Below are 20,787 nucleotides of genomic sequence, written 5' to 3' on the forward strand. Positions count from 1 at the left end.
TCCTGCCTCTTAAAAACATCCCCACTGGCTGCAGCTGAGGTTTTACATGAGGCAGAATATCAAGCTGCTAGCACAAGAACACTAGGGACCTCATAGTGCAGATATAATATATGATATCTGTGTAGGCAATATAGAAAACCCTAAGAGAGACACAAACCGAACATCTGGAAACTTATTTCTGGGAATCAAACAGACTGCTACTGGGATGTTGTATTTTCTTATGGACTTTTGGTAGGCAAGATATATTTATGAATGAGGCAATATTTATTATTCATGTATAGGAGATATCTATTTATGTTTTATGCTTGACACATACCTCTAAAATACATTTTAACAAGCACAATTAAGAAATACTATCAACTAGCATATACATCAGCACTACATGACTTAGCACAATACTCCAATGTGATTTAAGATGCTCTGCATTACTCTTGCCTTAATCCATAAATCACATGCAACTGTCAAATAAAAAAATCCACACACAGTAAATATCCATCAAATACTAAGGCAATTTAACTGTTTTGCACCTGACAAGGCTTGTAAAAACCGATCAAATTACACAAGAGACTTAAATTGATTTAGTGATGCCAAATGGTATTGGGATACCTCTGTTTGTCATCCAGTCCTTTCTTTTACCATAACTTTTCATCATCTTTCTCTGCATGAGTTGTGGTATAATGAGTTGACCTCTGAAAAATGTTGCCAGAGAAGAACATTAAGGTTGTTTAACATTTAAAATCTCAGCGATACCGGGGCAAAGTTTTATTCCCAAAATCTCAACATGAGCTTAACACAGAATTGTGCAAGGGACAGTTTCTTGTTTGCTACTGATCTAATTAAAAAACAGGGTGGAATTTGCAAGGTTAATGGTGAATTTAATCCTGTATCCTATGTGCAGGGGAATGACTTTCATCTAGAGTTCAAAGTCTGAGAGTAAAGCTGTTGCAGGTATGCAACTTTAACAGGATGTTAGTTCAGAAGCAAGTGAACACTACCAGGAAGAAGAGCTGGTGTGTCAGGAGGATTATTAGGGATTGCTGCCCAGTGAAAGTGCTAGGCTCTGCTCCCCAAAATAAAGACAAGATACACTTGTCTGTGCTTCAGTCTTTGTTACACAATGGGCCAATGAGCTGCACCCACTTACACCAGGTCTGAAGTTATTTGAAATTAAAAAGAAACTATAGAAATAGATGGTATATTGCAAGGAATACAGGGTAAAAATAATCACACCTTAAAGAGAATGATAAATGCAATTGAAAATATCAGTTGAACCCTGAGTCTTTGCAGATGATTTGCTTCCCTTAGATTCTGCTGATCAGAGATGTTAAAACTCTGGTGTTCATTTTTCTATGGAATATTGATGGTTTTAGATTCTTATGGTATATAAATCACCCAGCAGAATCACCTCTGAGATAATACCCTATGAGATAAGCCTACCTACTGGTTTTAGGGATAGCTTTAATTGAATTTCATTTGTTATATTTATTGTAAGTACTTGAATATGTCTGGGCGCGACACAGCAGCTTCTTTACACACCTGTGCAGACAAAGTGTGCCTTGTCTCTCTCTGCTAGCTAGTCCACATGGAGGATAACTACTACCAGCTAGTGAGAGTTACTGCTGGAGCTCAAGTGCTAGAGGCCTGTGCCTGAGTTTGGAGATGCTGGATTTCATGGAGATGCAAATACACTTGCTACGGTATTTCCCTTTTTTCCAATGTGTTAAAGATCATCAAACTGACACCACACAGGTCCACTTAGAGGCACTTAGCAAATAACCTGAGCCAGTGAATGGTGTTGACCCAGGGTACAAATCAAGTTAGAAGTTCGATTGTAAACTCTTCATGGGGAAAGATCGTATATTTCCATATATTTGTACAGTGCCTAGCACAATGGGGCCCTGCGCCTGTTGGTGACGTGTGTATTACTGCAATAATAATAATAATGTAGCCTTCTGAGAGACAATGTAAAATGTTGTGGACTACAAAAAGTAATTTATCTTAATCTCTAATATTATACCCTGTACCCAAAGTTATAATTTACACAGGAATTCAACTTTTCTATAGGAGTTCTCCATTTTACTTCAATATTTTTTTTGGTAAAGAATCACCAACTAAATGTAGAATTGTGTGGAGAGTTAATAATGCACCAAAGACTATCTCTGGGGTCCCTGATTGAATTGTCAGGATGCATCTGCCACGGCTTTCATCTTTTCAGTAAGTATTGTGATCGGTTGGGGCTCCATAGTACAGGGAAAGGTACAGATACGTGGGGAAATCCCATCCCACCTGTTTATTAAATGTTACACTATTAGTCATCTCTTTGCGGAGGTACATGCAATGACTTGAACAGCTCGGTCTCTTGTGCACTCACATGACCATGTGGAGTCTCTCTTATTTAAAATGCTGCAAACTGGGAGTCCTGCTGACTCAGGTTCCGAGCACATATTTCCACATCATCATCGCGTTGCTTCTGAATCACAGAACCCTAAAAGGGGACAATGAGGTGAATGCCAGGGATGTCCTCTGTCAGGCATGACATTAGGAAAGTGCTGATTCAGTCAGTTGCAGCCTCTGAAGAACATATTTGTTTACTGCAGCGGTGACATGTGCAGCTGTCTCTCTGCCTCCAGTTGGGCTTTCAGGCGTTTAGCTGAATAGATTAAATTTCTGGTTTCAGTCTGAGTAATCTGCAGATGCTTTACAACTAATTATTCCACCTTTCATTGACTTAGCTGTGCTTAATTTACACAGTTAAGGGTGTGGCAAAAAAATCACATTGCTTTGTACCATAGCTAACCTGTTTTTTAACATCCCATACCTGCCTTAGAACACAGATAAAAAAGTATGAATTTTTTGTTAGGGAGCACACTTTCAAATCCAAATGAATGGCTTCAGATAAAAAGATTAATGAAAGCTTCCTCCTGCCCTGGCTCTGACAAAATGAAGTCATATATCGAGGTCACTTCACTAGCAGAAAAAGGAGTAGAAACTACTGGGATAGGCAAAGCAGAGTATGAAGTATTTTTAATACACTGGGAGGACATAATATGATTAGTCTATTTTATTAAGCACTGGGATGCCTAGAGATGAGGGTGTAATATAATGGACCACCTTCTAAATGACATTTATATGCCCCTATAATTAATGATTCACATTCTGTATTGGATTGTGCTACATGTATATGGATGTGCCAAGCACAGAAGAGGTGGAAGTGCATGTGGAAGGAAAGTTACCCCCAGAGACTGTGTTGTTTTTGCACCGCTGTGGTGGGAAGGGGCTGACATAAGTAGGAAAGCTGGGTGTGTTTTGCATAAAAGGGGTGTGTCCAAGGTGGAAGTATTCTTAAGCTAAAGATCTTTTATACTAGATTCTTCATCTCTCTGCCTGCTATGTTACCTAATAGCTAGATCACTACAGAAGAAAAAATACGGGTAATAATGTACATATACCATTATCTGATTTGTTCAGTGCCGTTCCTGTTTGGCAGAGCGGTGCTTTGTTTTTGTTCATTACTAATGTAGTTGAAACTATGGCAGAATAAGTAGGATGATTCCTTTCAGTAATTGCAAATCAAATATTTCAATATGATGGTAAGATATTGTCTGATGATTTATTACCCTGTTTGCATATCGTTATGAACTCTATCACTCTATCACTGCAGCGCCAAGATACTGGGGCTTCTTTTAAAACACCTGATTGGCTTGTTTAAATTAGTGATCAGACCATAAATCTAGTAAACATGCATAGTAATCTCAATAAGAATATTATGAATTGATACAGACATTATTCATCAATCTCACTATAGGCCTGATCCAAAGAACATTGAAATCAATAGAAAAACTCCCAATGATTTTAATGGGTTTTGGATCATACCTTCAGTTAAAAGCAGCAAGCATGATGAAAACACAATTGTGCACCACTCTGAACACTCCTAGCAATGTGCAATCAGGAATAGTGTACAGATAGGAGATTATTTTAAGAGTTAAGTAATGGTTCGATAAATGCCATGTATTATAGGCCAGCAATGGCTGCCTCTAAGGCCCTGTTTACAGTAGGAAAAAGGGTTGTTTTTACAACATGATAGCTAATAGTGTAGGCCTTACATCAGTTTAGCTGGTCTAGCTATGACACTGTAAAATATACTTTTTTCCCTAATGTAGACATACTCTAAGACTCCCCTTCTGCATTGCCTTCCTAGCATTGTTCATACAACATCAGTGATAACTTGGTAAGTCAGGATAATAGGAGCTCCCATGAGTCTTATGCAAGCTTCTTTAAGTTTAAAACAGAGAGCTGTGAGAAAATGGGAGAAATCAACATATCATGAGTCATTTAATATTAGGGGTATTTGGAAAGAAAAGGTTAAAGCTATTTCCAGTGGCAAGCAATTAAAGAATGGTAGGGTAAACTATTCTAACCCATTCTCTCACACAATGTAGTGGTGAAAATATAGTGGTCAAGGCTGACCACCCAATGATGAGAAGAAGTACTCTAGTTTGCAGTTATGTCAACAACTGATTCATGTCTTCTACATAATGCAAAGTTACAATCTGCTTACTTTCTGTATTCTATAATAGGCTACAGTTTTCATGAAGAAGAGTAATTAATTTGCACCCGTGAAATCTCTATTGTGATTTCATGGCAAATATGATCTTAATTTTCACTGGTCCAATGGTATTTGTAAAGGGCATAGCTTGCAATGGGTTAAGCCTTTCACAACTTGCCTCACAACTGCAAAAATGAACACATAGATGTGCCATCTGGCAAGTACCCCCTTTCATATTAACGGCCTTCTAGGTCTCTCTAAGCTACCCTTAGGTACTCTGAACAGCTGCAATGTAAGTCTCCAAACTTCCACTGTTGTAATGGGAATGAAGAACAAACAATGCTTGATACTTTTGCTTCCCATTAACATTGGAAAAAACAGTTAGTTGGAACCAAATCTAATCTACCTGCAGACAGGTGGGCACTTATGTTTAGAGGCAACCAAAGGGTTTTCACCTGTCTCAGCTCTTCTTTAGGCAAATTAGCAATTTCTTTATGGTGATAGATATTTAACTCAGATTATTTTTTTCAAGGCACTGAATGTTCCAGTGGAAATTAATAATTTACCTGCTACAAGAGTGCTCAATATCCATATACATGTAAATAGTCATTAGACAAGATGGCAGTAGGTGGCACTCAAGAATATGTATCATAGTTCCTTGATTTTGTAGGACTCACAAAACTTGTTGTGCACAGTAAATAGCTGACAATGGCAATTCTGTATGTCAGTCTGGGTCTTCAACTGCATGTACAGAACCAAGCATACTGCCACTGTTCAATAAGTAAATAGTTAATACCCTTCCTGTGTTTCAGGAGAAAATTGGATGTCAAGTACAGCTGTCCTGAAAAAAATCTAAGGTTGGTTTATACATGGGAGCTTGTATGATACTTACATGCTATATTTGAGGGGGGGAAACCACATAGGGAAATCATTTTTGAAATGTATGCAAGTTTTACTTTGTTTAAAATATATATTTGTGTGTGAGAGAGCAAACAAGTGATGGGAATGCCTGCATCTTATACTAGATTGTATTAATCTTACTACATTAATTGCGAATATCTGTCACAAGCAGGGAATGTTTTGGGACCTTCCTTTCCTATATTTACTCCTGAGCACTGCTAACAGAAAATAAAAGATCAAAATGATGACTTTATCTGATACTGGTTTTAACAGATTTATTTCCTGTTCTAAATTTCTTCCATGGGAACTGAAAAGTGAACTGGTCTTCCAATTATGTCTTAGAATGTTGTTAGATTTGGAAATGGAGAAGATGAAAGACTATACTGTAGAGAAATGGATTTTTCTTCTGATGGGCTGGTTATGAAATAACTTTTTTAACTCCAAGGCTTTAGAGATGTGTAAAGCACCTAAATCATACCAAAGTGGTAAATAATGAAAGAATTGACCTCTACAGAACTGGGAATTTGCCTTGTAATTGAATAAAAGAACAAAAACTTCCATTACCATAAAGGTGATTTAGGGTTAGGAGACTGACCTCTTTTCAGTCTCTGCATGCTGGATTACTAAATACCTGCTAAGTTATGACCATACCAAAATGAAGTATTGGAGGCATGATCATTTGTCTACTGTCCTTTTTATACTTGAAGAAGGTGCTTAATCAAATACAGTAGCTATTCTATTTCCTTAGATATTCAGCCTTTAAGAAAGGCCCATAAAAAGTACAGAGGTTATGAAATGGTAAAATTCTGATGCTTAAACAGAGGTAATTGGGTATTTCAGAAAAGTCTTGACAATTTGTCTCACCCTACAGCCCCACTAATCTGACTGAAACTGCACCAAAGCCTTAAGAGGATCTTAAAGTGAACCTACTGATACATGTATCTAATTCAGGCTCAATTGTTTTTCCACACCAATTTCTAAACTATTTTATCAATGTTTGTTTAAAATCCCACTGGAAAATTTTCAAAGAAAATGTTTAAAAGCATAACATTTCTTATAAAATATTAATTTTAATTTAACAAATTAGATTTAAGGAAGCAGAAGAAAAAAAGAGGAAAATCCTTCCTAGACAGTAGAATAGAGTCAAAGACAATATTCTTGATTTATAACAGGAATAATATACATTTAAAAAAAAAGAATAGAGTATAATTAGAAAGCCTGACCAGTTGTGGGAAGCTCTTACTATTATTAAGAAATAAATGTCTTTATTTATTTATAACCAGGCTAGAATGTTCTCGGGTACTTGGTAATATTCTTGAGGTAAGGATGAGGTAAGGGCATAGGTGTGTATATATCTATATCTATATCTATAATCATTATTTTCTTCTGTGCACTGTGTATTAAGACTCAATGCAACACCTTAGCTTGACAAATTTCCATTATGATAGGCTGATCCTTCTTCTAGAGGTTTTATTATGAGCCAATAAATAAAGGGGGAAAGAGAACAATTCTGCCTGCCTCTAGCAGTTAGTTAAAAGATGAGTTCTGAATAGCTCTTTTATTAGTTCATGGCCAAAAGTATCAGTTTAAAGTTTGCATTAAAATAATAGAGAGAAAAGGTGGGTGAGGTAATTGGACTACCTTCTGCTGGTGAAAGAGACAAGCTTTCAAGCTGCTCTGCTCTTAGCAGACATCACACCTGCGTAGCTTGAAAGCTTTTCTCTTTCAATAACAGAAGTTGATCCAATAATAGATATTATCTCACCCACCTTGTCTCTCTAATATCCTGGACCAACATGGCTACAACAACACTGCAAACATCAAAATAATACTCAGTTTTTGAAGACTTTTTGGCCAAATTTAATGACTGAATTCCCACTCTACCTTGTCAAATAGCTTTTTGACATTTATCAAGATTACAGCCGGGGTCTCAAGTGTGAGTGTAACAGTGGTAAAGCCAAAAAGGGAAAACCATGAATCAATCTACGTACCCCATCAAACTACCCATCTACATACCTATTTCTTAGACAATGATCACAAACTGGTATACAAGTGCAAAAGTATCTCAGTTATAACCAGAAGTCTTTTACAGATGCTCTAACCTTTAGATGACAATTGATATCAGAATTAAGGTTCAGGACTACATTATGCCTTTAAAAGTCACAGCCTGCATCAGAGTGGGATGTGATGAGCACACTGCACAGGAAGGCTGGGTCATAGTTTCAATAACATTTGCCCTCCTGAGATCTCTCTTTTCCCTGCAGCCATCATTCAATCACTGATCCAAGAAATGCTGGAAATACCTTAGGAAAGAAGCCTGAGAAAATGCAGACATGGGAATAAACATTCAGAACCTGAAGAACAAGTGGAGACTTTAATCTCCTAAAGTGAATGGAAAGGCGAACAAGGCACAAACATTCATGAGGAGATTGACTCTCATGAAGAAGGCCAAAGACGAAATGATGTTGGAGAGTCCAGCCGTGATAAAGAATGAAATGAGGCAAAAATCCATGCACTGACTAGAAGTCTGAACAAGTAGAAAATGTGTTTAGAGCTAAATACATTAAGATTATAGGAAACCCTAAGCAAAAGTGTTTCTAAAAGCTGGTAAGCTGCGTCCACATAAAATCCTAACAGCTTTCCAGTTGTACAGTACCCAGAATTGTATGCCATATTCTCAGAGTGGTCACACCTCTGCTCTGTCACTTTCTGCCCAATGCAATGTTGCATTTATCTTTCAGGCTATCATATTCATTACAAACTCAAATCTAATTTACTGTTCACTATTGCCTGTAGGTCTCTCATAGCTTTACTGCTTCCCAGATTCTCGCTGCCATCCAATCTATTGTGTATGTTTTTAGGTTGATGTTTTATGAACATGTCAGGACAGAGACACAACACAAAGGAATCAAGAGATTTAACAATTTTATGAAAGTTAATGTTTAAAATCAAATTTACACAAGTTAAGAGGGAAGGTATTGTACCTCTTGGGGTCGGGCTTGGGTTATGGAGGATTGCAAGTATCGGTTACAAGGTTCATGAGGTACATATATATCACATAACCAGCATAGATCCAGATAGGGGTGTGGAAGATTTTAAAGCGTCAGTGGATAAATGGACTCGGGTACGCCACCCAGGGAATGTATTAAGAGTCCAAGTCAGTATTGGTATAGAGAATAAGTAGTATTAGAAACCAAAACAGACTAAATGAGAACAGCTTTCCTGCTATTACCAACAATAATCAGGGTAATTCTCCTGAATGAGTCTTTACGGTTTTCAGACATGATATCAGTGATGCATGTACCTATTAGAAAAAAACAAGGCAAAAGAAAGACAAATGTGTGTAGAGCTGGAGGAGAAATGTTCAGAGAAGGGTTGGGACTGTATATAGTCTAGTCTATCTGTTGTAGCATCTGATATTCTATAAACTGAATAATGTATTTTGTATTGGATATCGTTGTTTGTCTTATTTACTGTTCCGATTGGACACGGTTTCCTTAATTTTTTCTCTTTAGGAATCTTCTACAATCTGGCATGGTTTATGGCAGAGAGGAAAGGTTGTTATTATTGATTTCATCTACTTGTATCAATCTACTAAAAAGATACACTAACACATCAAAAATATTTAATGACCCTGAGGAACAACAAATAGTTTATAAGCTAACCACACCTATGCAGAGTTCTCTGTTGCCTTTTGCGGTTGTGTCTAGTTGCATTGTTGATGCTTGAATTCTAATGTACTTGTAAATTTAATTCTGGACCCTACTATTCATTGGATGTATCATTATAAACTGGGTATTTTTCATCACTTAGAAGTAAAAGCATGGATATTCATGGAAAAACAGGCTTATACTTTTGTAACTAAATCAAGAAAATAAAGTTTAAAAATTGCATAAATGACAAAGTTTACTGCACATTTTCATGACAAAAACTGAACAGTTACCAAAGATAAAAGTGGGCAAAATATCAATACCATCTGGTTTCTCCTAATAGTCATAAAGGCTGGAAACCTAAAATTAACCAAAGAAAATAAGCTCCTTAAAAAAAAAAGGGGGGGAGGCATTTATTCCAGCAAAGAACTTGCCTTTCAATTCCTGGTTGTCCCTTAATTTTGGGTCTATGTTATAAACACTGACCACTCTTAACTTGAACTTCTGTGCCAGCAGAATTAAAAAGACACCATCAATTAGAAAATTCTGTAGCTACTAGTAGCTTCAAGAAGTACTTAAAATTACTATAACTGAAAGGAACAGGCAAAAAAATAAAAAAGCCTGTTTTTCTTTGTACATCTGACATCACTGTGTGTATATTCTGTCACTGTTTCCTCTGTAAAGTCCATTTCTTTTTTTGCTGGAAAGACCCTTACAAATAACAGCAGAGAAGTAGAAAAAAAATATTTTTTCAACATATTTTAGCAAGTCATTACATAGTATTTATTTGGTCCTGTATCAAATTTATTTGGTTCTGCATTTGGTTTCTTTATTTGTCAGAGTGCAATCCATTTTTACAACCATGGAAAGAAACTGCCCCTTTTTAGGACCCAATCTACAACAAGCTTCTTCTTCTTTGGTTATTCCTCGATGCAAGGATGATGTCTGCCAATGGGGGTCATTGGTGGGTTTTTAAGTGGCTGAGGAGCCCAATTAGTGCCCCGCAGATTTTCCCACAGAAGTGATGGGTATAATCTTGGAGGAGACGTAGCTGTTGGCTGGACTGTTGTGCCCTTTCTTTCCTCCTTTGTCGCTTCTCTGTCTCATGAGCACGTCTGTTCTCCACAAAGTGAGCTGTGGCTTGGTGTATGGTGTGGCACCGCTGTGTTCTGTTCCACCCCGAGTCCTCCCAGCTTGTTTTGGCCGCAGAGTTGAGTGATCCCACTGGATGCGGCCATCCAGTTGGAAGAGTGTGAGACAGCCTATGTTTGTGTCATCTTTTCCCCATTTGGGGTGAGCAGAGGGGATCCTAAAAAGGCCCTGTTCAGTCACAGCCGCTGCTGCTGAAATGCACTTCTGTCTCATCCAAGCACAAGATGACTGTTCCACGGCTGCCGCCTGCATACAGATTTGTGACTAAAGACTCCCGGAAATCACTGCTCCTGTCTTCATTGCCACTCATCCATCACCGCAGGGCTTTGTGTGGGTGTGAGCCATTTGGCAGAGGCCTACGCGTGAAATCTTTTAACGTGGGGAAACCGGTGCGCAGGTGGTAACCACATGAGACTTGACAGGAGAAAAACTCTGACCCAGTGGCAAGGAGATCCAAGACAACCAGAGGCCTCCCTCCTGCTGCAGCCCTTATCCACCTTCACAGCCGCAGAGTACTAAAAGGTCCTCTGTATGTGCCTGATCCACCACTGGGGTCTTGTGAAGTTTGGACCGTGGTTAGTCAGGAACCTCGCCTCAGGCCTGCTCACCAAGGGGGAACCTTCCAGGGGTATGAAAGCTCCAGACGATGTAGCTCTGAGGGTCTTGAGTTCACGCAAGCCTCTCCATCACGACAAGGTTGCGGTCCATCAGAGAGGAACAAGCACCAGGCAGGTGGAGGACTCAGCTCATTGCAGACTACTTGTATTCATGAGGAAATATAGTATAACCTCTGATATTTTATGTGGAGGATTCTGATACTAATGGTCAAAAAGCTGTTGCCACCATTTCTTCTGATGCTGTTGCTTATGTAGACAAAGATCATCATATGGATGATCTTTAATATTCCCCAAAATGCAGATGGTCCACTTCAGAGGAAAAGGTCATTTGTAAAGAGCTACAAAAACTACCAAGGTTTTTGTTTCTTCTTTTCTTTAGAGTTTTGAAGGAAACTCGAAGGGCCGGGGGGGAGGGGATTTGCTGCCCCATGTTTATATGTTCTCATATGGGGAAAAAGAGAAGGAAATTGTATCTGGTTATAGACTGAGGAATTTCTTTGGTTGAATCCAAGGAGAGAAAGCTTGTACAGATAGGGGCTGATCTTGCAAACTGTTGTGAATCAGTAACTCCCCTTCAGGTTAGCAGCACACTCAACACCTGTCAGGAGTTGCTCACAACCTCCTAGAACATGGTCCGTGATGTTGAAGGGAAATGTTTGTTGAATATCCTGCATTTTTAAAAAGAATAATAAAGTCTTTCCCCCAAGTTGTGGTGTGAAATTCAGTAGCTGAAAACAAAGAATCGAAACAAAATATATACTGTAAGTTGGTGAAATGGCTTGGCAGAAAGAGTACTGTTGGAATCGGAGAGGTCTTTTCCCTAAAGGGTAATGTTTACAAGAAGTAAGCAAATTAAGGGACCAGTCCTGCAAACACATAAACATGTGCTTAACTTTATCCACATGGATAATCTCACTGAAGACAATGGGGCTACTCACATGAGTAAAACTAAGCATGCACTTAAGGCATTCAGTCCCAGGTATCTTAGGCCCAGATCCACAAAGGGACCTAGGTATTGCAATGCTTAGCTTTGCAACACTTTTAGGTGCCTAGAAAATCACTGGAGCAACAGTGAAATCTTCAATGCCTGAACTAGGCACCTAAGCTCCCCGTACAATGCATTGAGAGAGGTAGGCACCCAAGAAAGTGAGCTACAAAAGCCAGCATGCTTGGCAGTTCCTTGCCTAAGCTAGCCAATGAAAGATGCTGCCAACAGGGGTGTGTCCTAAGTCGCACCCCTCTCACAGAGTTAGGCACCTCTCTCTGCTTGCAATCCACAGCTGGGAACCCCTCTCCAGGAATCACGCAGCTTAGGTGACTAAGTCATTTCTTAAGAGAATAAGTCAGGCACCTGTCTCACTCCGCACGATATGACTGGAAGAGGAGGAGGAGGAGGTGGTGCCAACTCCCTTATGACTTTTAGCCCAGTGATTAGAGCACTCTGACCCAAGATGTGGAAGGCTGAGGTTCTATTCCCTTCTCTGCCTAATGAGGTGAAAGGATTTGAACAGGGTCTCCCAGTTCTCCTAACCACTGGGCTATGGGATAGTCTGATGTAGGGTTCCCTCAGTCTCTCCTGTTGAAGCTGTTTGTCACAGAGTACGTCACTCTCCGCCGGACTGGCACCTCCTCCTGGTCATTCTGGGATTAGCTGGAGGCTGACAACCCATCCGCAGTCAGCACCCTGTCGCTCCTTTTCCGCAGCCAGCTTGCAGCCCCTCTTGTAGTGTCAGGAACTGCAGCATCCTCTTCGTGACTCGGCCCGCCAGCCATGTCACTCTCCGTGTTCCCCCCCTTCCTGGGTAGTTTAGCTTCTAGTCCAGATACTAACCCAGTGGTGACGGCAGTCAATTATCCTGTCCTTCTCCCAGTGGCGAGTGGGTGGGACCCAGGCCTGCCCAGTACTCCAGGTCCCAGCCCAGGGACCCTGTGGATTGCAGTCTCCTGCTGCCCCTCAAATTACTTTCCCTACTGCTATGTCTCCCCAGGCTACTTTCCCATGGCCCCAGTACACTCCTCAGTCTCAGCAGCCCGTCCAGAACTCCTTCTATTTGCCTTGGGTTCCTGCCTGCATTGCTCTGTCCAAGGTGTTAGCAGCCTACACCAGACACAGTCTTCCCTCCTTGAGTTCCAGGCAGCTATTCACCCTGCTCTGCCCTGGAGCTCTGTTTATATTGGCCTGCTGGGCCTTAAGTGGCCGCTCCTCACAGTCCCTCTCCTACTGGCTGCTTTTTGCAGCCTAGGGCTCTATTAACCCCTTCCTGGCCAGTGTGGGGCTAACGCCCCCTCACATGTTCCAATTTGGATAAATACTTAAATAGTCATTTGGCCAGAGAGAGTGTATGTGTAAATCACTCAGCAGCCTCCTGGCTAAGGCACTCACCTAGGAGATAGGATTGCTGTGCCCTTTATGGATCCAGGCCTTAGAAACAGCCATCACTGGTCTATTATACCTGGTAATTATCAAACCACTATCTTAAAAACAATCTCCGATCTGAGTACACGATGTGTTACACAAAGGCTGTGTTTTCACCAGGCTTGTTGCTCCAGTGTGTAAAAGTAATTAAAGTCATTGGTGCAGGGGGACTGGAGCCTGGATCTCCCACCTCCCGTATGTGTACACTATCTACCAGACCATACTGTAATTTTCTTTCTCTGCCCAATGCCTAACTATGACAGCACACCCCTGGAGGGTAAAAGACTCCTTTTCAAATCCTTTCTCCCCCTCTGGCAGAGAGGGGGGACTTAAACTTGGTCTCCCACATCCCAGGTGAGTGCTCTAACCACTGGGCTAAAAACTGGGCACTGCCAGGCAGCTTTTGAATGGGACCTGATCCAGCAGGCAGCTTCTGAATGTTCCTACCTGACTGGGCTCCTCGGCTCAGATAAGTGCTTCTTTACCTATTTTCCTTTGATTCAGGGATCGCACTAGGGCTTAGGCGAGAGATAGGCACCTGGACATCTGGAGGGAAGCAGCAGCACACATGAGTCTAGGGAATGTTTACAGTCAAAATTTAGGGGCTTAGTGAGTTCAGGTGCCAAGCAGGGGTGTTGTAAATCTCTGTGGTGAGTAAAACTGGGAGTTAAGTGCCTACATCTAAGACTTAGGCACCTTAGTAGAATCAGAGGACTGGCAGGGACTTCGAGAGGTCATGTAGTCCTGTCCCTTGCACTCAGTAGTAGTTTTGTGGATTTGGGCCTTATACACCTTTTTCCAGTGCACCTGCTGAAGAGGATGGGGAAGTATACTTGTGTTAACCACTTGTTGTCCTGGAGACAAGGAAGTGCTCCTGCACCCAGTCATCCATACAGGAGTTCTGACTGGATGATCATAGTGGTCCCATCTGGCCTCATACGCTATGAAAGTAATAGCTATTGCTAAAAACACACACAAAATACTTCCATTTCAGGTTTGCTGATAAACTTTAAAGGGAGAGAAATAAAATCAATGCACACGTGTCAAAGCCACACTGATACTGAAGAGCTAATAGCTTGAAATGGGTGGGAATGATTATATTTGCAAAGCACATGTATTGTGGTAGTACCTGGGATAAAAATAAAGAGAAGACAACCATAGTCCTAGTCACATCTTGGCAACAAATAGGATAGACAGACGCTTGATGTTGTATGGTAATTATAGATGGCTGAACTGAGAATAAATCTTTTTTGTGGATAATAGTTTCTGATTTTGAAGGCCATTTTAAATTCTATAGTGCAGGTTTCTGTCTCCCTGCCAAGGACACCAGTTAAATATTCAGTATAAAGTACAGTGGTGCTCTCTCTCCGAGCTTGACTTTTAATTACAATATGCAACCAGGCTGGTTAGTCATGGGTCAAACAGTATCAGTCATCAAACTGAAAGATTTTTTGTGCATAATGAGATTATAAATGTTTCCGATTATCAGAAGCTGGTAAGATAACTAAAGTAAAAATGACCACAGCATCTTTATGAGTGTTCTGTGCCGTGAAAGGACAAAGGGTTTTCAACACAACCCTGAAAATCAGAGTTGTCAAACTTTATATCATGGTGCAACTGAGAGTCATGCTACTGCTATGCTCTGGTTCTGTTAACAGATGCAGTACTAGGGAACCAAGAGTGAGAAAGACATTGATGTGATCATCTCCAAGGGCATTTCACCAGAATGAATACCTGAGGTAACACAAACAGAAGGGGCACTAAATAATTCATCAAGAAAAATTAGATTTTCAAATAGCCAGGTTGCCACCCAAAGGAAACGAAGAAAAGCAAGGCACCCTTCAACAAATTCCTGTAGAAGTCAGGAAACTACTGACCAGCAACAGCCTTATATCCAAATCATATGGCCAGCAATGAAGCATCCTTCAAGAACAAATCACCAGTGCTGAAATTACAGGCCCTACAGTAAATCCAGTTCACATGGAACTCCTACTTAAAACAGAGACAAATGTTTTCAGACAGATCAGCTGGTGTGAGCTGTCGAAGCTTCACGAATTTTGGTGAACCTATGTCAATTTACAACAGGTGAGGCTCTGCCCCTTTGAGTATTGCAAAAGGTTTTGTTAAAGTCAAGTTAAAGAAAGCGTAACTGCGACGTTACAAACAGTGACACACGAGAAGCTCGACTTGGATACGTTGCCCATCAAAAGCAGAGGTTTTTCAACCACCTGAGAAAAGTAGGTAGCAGATAAGTCTGCAGTATGGGACGTGTTGGAAAAAGAGAGAGAAAGACAGTGTGTGTTAAGTATAAGGACACAAACATTTCCTCTCCCCACCCTCAAGACAAAAACAATGTTTACAGTTAAAAAAATGAATGGCCAGATCCTCAGCTGGAATTACCTTAGTCTCATTGTCTTCAGTGGAGCTTAGTTGCTGCTGAGGATCTGGTCTGCTTCCCTGCCCCCAAGTCTGAAGTATTGCAGAAGGAAGGACTGCAGCTATGTAGAGAAAGATTGAGTAAACTGACTGGAGATAAGCAGGAGAAAGAGCCATGTTACTTTGTCTAAAGGACAATGTCTATAAATCCACACACATTTCCAGACGAGACATCACCTGCCTCTATCAAAAATTTTTAATGCAGAAAACAATAACCTTAAGTCAATGTTCAATATTTTCTGACATGTATATTCATGCTAATACTTTGAATGGTGTTTTGTTTTTCATTAGAGGACCTGAAAACACCTTACAACCATTAATTAAATCTCTAAAGATCCCTCTGATTATTTTATCCCCATTTTACAGAGGCGTAAAAGACTTGCCCAAGGCCACAAGTGAGTCTGTAGCAGAGCCAGGAATAGAACCCACGATTTGTGGCTACCAGTCTCCTATTTGAACCACTTGATGCCTTTCCTACTATTTTGGAATACAACATTCCAGCTAAAAGTGGGAGTGGAACTCCTTATAGTATTTAAAAAGTGTTTTATATAATTTGTCTTGGTTTAATAGTTCTGTGATAAAGAAGAATTCTCACTCTAGGAACATCATAGGCTTCTATCACCAACCCTTCCTGTTCAATATCTTCTTCCTCTTCTTCACCTTCCTGTTTTGGAGCACTGCACAGTGTACCATATGAACGGTATTAAAATAAGAGAATACATACAACTGAGAACGGAGTGAATGGAATGGAATAGCGGAACATTTAGAGCCTGGCCCAGCTCCCACTGAAATCAAAGGGACTCTTTCTACTGTCTTCAACAGAAGTTGGGTCAGGCCCTTAGTTCTCCAACATTTTCTCTGACCTGCAAATACTAATGAGATTTTAGATGCTCACTAAAAACCCCACCACCAAGACAAATAAAATGGATGAAGGATTATCTATGTTTCTGAAAGAGAAATAAAATATTTTATGAATGATATAGTAAGAAATAAAATGAGTTATTGACTCTTGAAGAGCTTTGAATATAGTAATTTACAGTTTGAGGATATGTAAATGTGGTTCCTAGAATCACAGAGCTCCTACATTAAGAACTCAAAACTCCTAAGAATCAACTCAAACCCATTACAATTAATAAGTGAGATCTCACTTCATCCAAGTTAACAAAATCAATTCAATATTCATGTCTGTGATTACACATGGAGAAACACTGAAGTCCAGGGATGACCATCTCACTGAATATGACATGTCATATTTACTATGGAAAACAAAGTTCTTAACGTTTGAGGTTGTTTTGTACCTATACACGGTAAACAGCAAGTTATTCAATGGCTGGCTCTACACTGGGCTGACACGACCCTGAAAGAATGTGAACCTGGGAATCCAAGAATTTCTAATCTGGGACTCGACTCACCAGATTAATGCAATACTCCAGTTTTATGCTGGCAGAGCTCCACTGATTTCCATGCAACTCCATTGCTTTCAGTAGTTGTACTGGGAGACAGTCCCCTGAGGTTGTTCCCCCCTCACAAGCATAAAATACGATGAAAAACTGCCCAGAATAATTGTTAAAAGGTTCAACAGCCTCACCCCTGCAAAACGTTCAAGGAATTTCTTAATATAGTACATTGAATCAACAAAGCATATATAGTGTACCATCTATGAAGGATTTAGGCTGACATCTCCTCAGCTAGACATATTGCAGGCTGCTTAGAATAGTGCTCACTGGCTTCATGGTAGGCAGATGAAAAAAGGGCTATGGAAAATTTACTTTCAAATGCAATTTAAACAGTTTCACTCCATTCCAAATGTCAGCCTGAAATTTTCCACAGTTTAAATATGCCAAGTCTATGCAGACTGATGATTCCAATAGAATGAGTCCTGAACCCCAATGTATAAATCTTTTTTAAAAACATGTACCTTGCTGTAAAAAGGCCAAGAACACCCACACGCAGAAAGAATCCTGTTGCTTTTCTCTTGCTAGGTACAATCTGACAAATGAATTTTATTTCCTTTGATGCGCCACTTGTATAACTGTAAATCCTACTCTGTTCTGAGAAAGAGAGAGAGAAATAAAGAGCCATAACACAATTTATGCCATCTTCTAAAATAGTAAAGGATTTGCCAGAGAATCTTGTACTGCTTTGGGAAGCTGGGTACATCAAACTTGTCTATTGCTGAAAAACTGTTATACTGAAAAACCCAATATCTGGGTGAGCATACTGTGTCTGTAGGTACCTGAAAAGAAGTTATGACAGCAAGAGGAGGGAATTAAAGGAGCCAGACTGTCAGCTAACAAAATACAAGAGACTCTAGAAACGAATGCTGATGACTGAGAATGCTGATTTTTTGGGAACACAGCACATGATGCTAAGATCTGTGGCACTGTTTTTTGTGATGACATTTGGAAAAGGCAGACAGTATGAATACATCATATCTGGGGCCAGATGCCACCTGACAAGTTCAAAAATGTGCGATTTCCATAGTAATCTGTTTGGACTCATCTCCAGGGGAGGCCAGCTCCCACCACGATCCCCCTTATTAGCGTTGTGTGAATTACAATTTTTTTGGTTCACGGTAGAACAAAATAAATCAATTAATCAGGGGAAAATTGTTTCAGGTTGTCATGATTCCCACCCCCACCCAGCAAAATGAAATAATTAATTTCACATCAAACTAAACATTTTGTTAGACCTGCAGTGTTTCATTTCATTTTGTTTGAGTCACTTTATGTTTAAATAAACATAATGGAAGTAAAATTTGAAACAAAAAATTGTTTTGAATCAAAAAATCAAAATGTTTCATTTAGAAAAAATAAACTCTTTGAATGTTTTTCAGAATGTTTTCCCCCTGACCAAAACAATTTGGTGAATTGTTCAGTTAACCAGATTACGCATTTTTTGACAAAAAGTTATCTGAAAAATTTTGCCCAGCCCTAAATATGTTGGGTAGAGAGGCTATAAATCGAGGCTCCAGAGAGACCTGCTGGTGAAGGCTGTTGAAGGGATGTTCTGTGCACCCCCCGGTCATGCTGTTTCCCCAGCACCACTGCCAACTTTTCAAGATGCAATGGCTCTGTGAGGCCTGCTGGCAGACTAGACGCTGTAGAAGTTTTCTGGAATAAACTGACCCTTTGCACACACTGTTGAAAAAATTGGGATAACCAAGGGTCAAATCTGCACTAAAGAATTTTTCTAAATGATACTACTGGTGATGTTGCTGCATATTTCTAGGATTTGAGGATCAGGTCTTGGTAGTAAAATCAATGATAAGCAATTGGATGGTTCAAAAGATTGGTAAAAGAATATGGGGCCTTTCACTTCTAATCCACAAGGTTGAACTGGGTTGATAGTATCTGAAGGTCATTACTATCTGCTGGCTGTTGAATAACCTATATGAAGAGGGTTTGTGGTGTCAATCCAGGTCCTAAGTGAACAGGTGTCCACATTGCAACAATTGGCTGCTTGCATTGCCCTACATACGCTGCATCTCTTCTATGTATTTGTAAATATATAGTTCCCTTTCCGAGGGCTATCGATCTGTCACCTTTCACTAATTTAAAAAGTGACGGTAGAACTGTAACTATCAGTAACTAATATTCCATGGGCTTGACTCAATCCAGTTGACAGAACAGTTTAAACGAGTTGTAATATACCATCTCCAACATACCATCTCCCCTCTGTTTATCAGGGATGAAAGGAATGTTTCCAAAGCCACTGAAAATCCTAGAAACTTCTGACAAATCCTGTTGGATTCCAGCAAATAGTAAAATAAAATTCTTGAATACTTAGTTCTAGTTGGATTCTGTATATGGAGGATGGGGAAAGAACTGAAGCTGTTGTGTTTTTACACCGTCTGTATAAGAACATGAGCTATGATCCCTTTTGTTTGAACTGTTTGCTGGAGGCTCCAGACTAGTAGTTGAGGGTTTCTGCGAAACTAAGACAGACACTTCAAATGAGTTCTGGTCTCAAAGTGGAACTTTTTTCATCTCAGTTGAACTATTTCCCTGATCTGTTCATCGTGCTCTCCTACCCTTTGCTGCCACAATTTTCCCCACTGCCTTCCTTCTGACCTCAATCATTTCCATTTCCTCTCTATTACCCTTCGCGTCAAACCTTTTTATAAAAAGTAAATGCATTGTCTTAGGGCCACCCTTAGTCATGCTACACAGGACCTCACTCCTAGAGCAGCCTATTGAGTCTCATAAGGTTTTACTCAGTATGAATAAGGGTAACAAAATCTGGCCCTTAGATTGTAAGTTCTTCACGGTAGGAGAGGGACTGCGTCTTCTTTCATGTTTGGACAGCACCCAGCACAATAGGGCACCTATCTTGATTAGGGCCGTTAGGTGCTATCAGAAAATGCTGATAATTCCTATTAGCAGTAATGCAATGTGGGTTCTTTATATTCAATTTAGACTCTATAAAAACTCAACCAAAGGCACACAGGGAGGTACAAGAGAGCTTATATGACAGATCCCTTCAGAGCTGTTATGTAGAAACAAGTATTTAGGCAATTTTAAAAAAAAAATCTCTTATTGGTGGTATTCGCCAGACTGAGTTTTATAGTGTGAATTCTGAATACACCATGTGCAGGGTAAATATCCTTCTGAAAATAAATTCCTGTCAATGTGCAGTTGCCACTTTTCTATCATTCTTTATTAAGTCTTTTGATATTCTAAACATGGAGAAGATGCAATGTACTTTACACATTGTTCCATTATATCTAGAAGAGAGAGTGGGATTTAATAAAGTAGGCTAGAAAAGTAGCCACTGCACCCAAAGGCCCAAATATATAATTAAACAAAGCAGATGTGTATTAATTCTAGATAACACACAAATGGGATAGAAAAGATCTATATGATACCACAGTAGTAGGAAATACTAAACAAAGAGCAGAATAGTGACCAAAACAAGAGTGCCTACCTAGAGATAAAATTCAACATGGACTAATCTGGTCTTTATGTTTTTATTTTGACACAAATGTAATTTTCAAATGACCAAACAAGGAACTTCAGCAGGAATTTATCCAGCCAGAAGATGAAATTATTATAGTTGCAAGATCAGCAT

At 39.8% G+C, this 20,787-nt stretch overlaps 1 long non-coding RNA gene across 1 annotated transcript; it reads right to left on the bottom strand.

Moving 5' to 3' along the window:
* Nucleotides 1-325: 325 nt before the first annotated feature.
* On the bottom strand, nucleotides 326-17,882 carry LOC125642667 (uncharacterized). Its single transcript, XR_007358463.2, has 3 exons — nucleotides 17,636-17,882; nucleotides 15,682-15,779; nucleotides 326-2,485 (listed from the first exon to the last, which is right to left on the bottom strand). It is a non-coding gene; the product is annotated as an uncharacterized LOC125642667 (long non-coding RNA).
* Between the last annotated feature and the right edge of the window lie 2,905 nt (nucleotides 17,883-20,787).

This window comes from Caretta caretta, chromosome 9 (assembly GCF_965140235.1).
Source record: "Caretta caretta isolate rCarCar2 chromosome 9, rCarCar1.hap1, whole genome shotgun sequence".
NCBI lineage: Eukaryota > Metazoa > Chordata > Testudines > Cheloniidae > Caretta > Caretta caretta.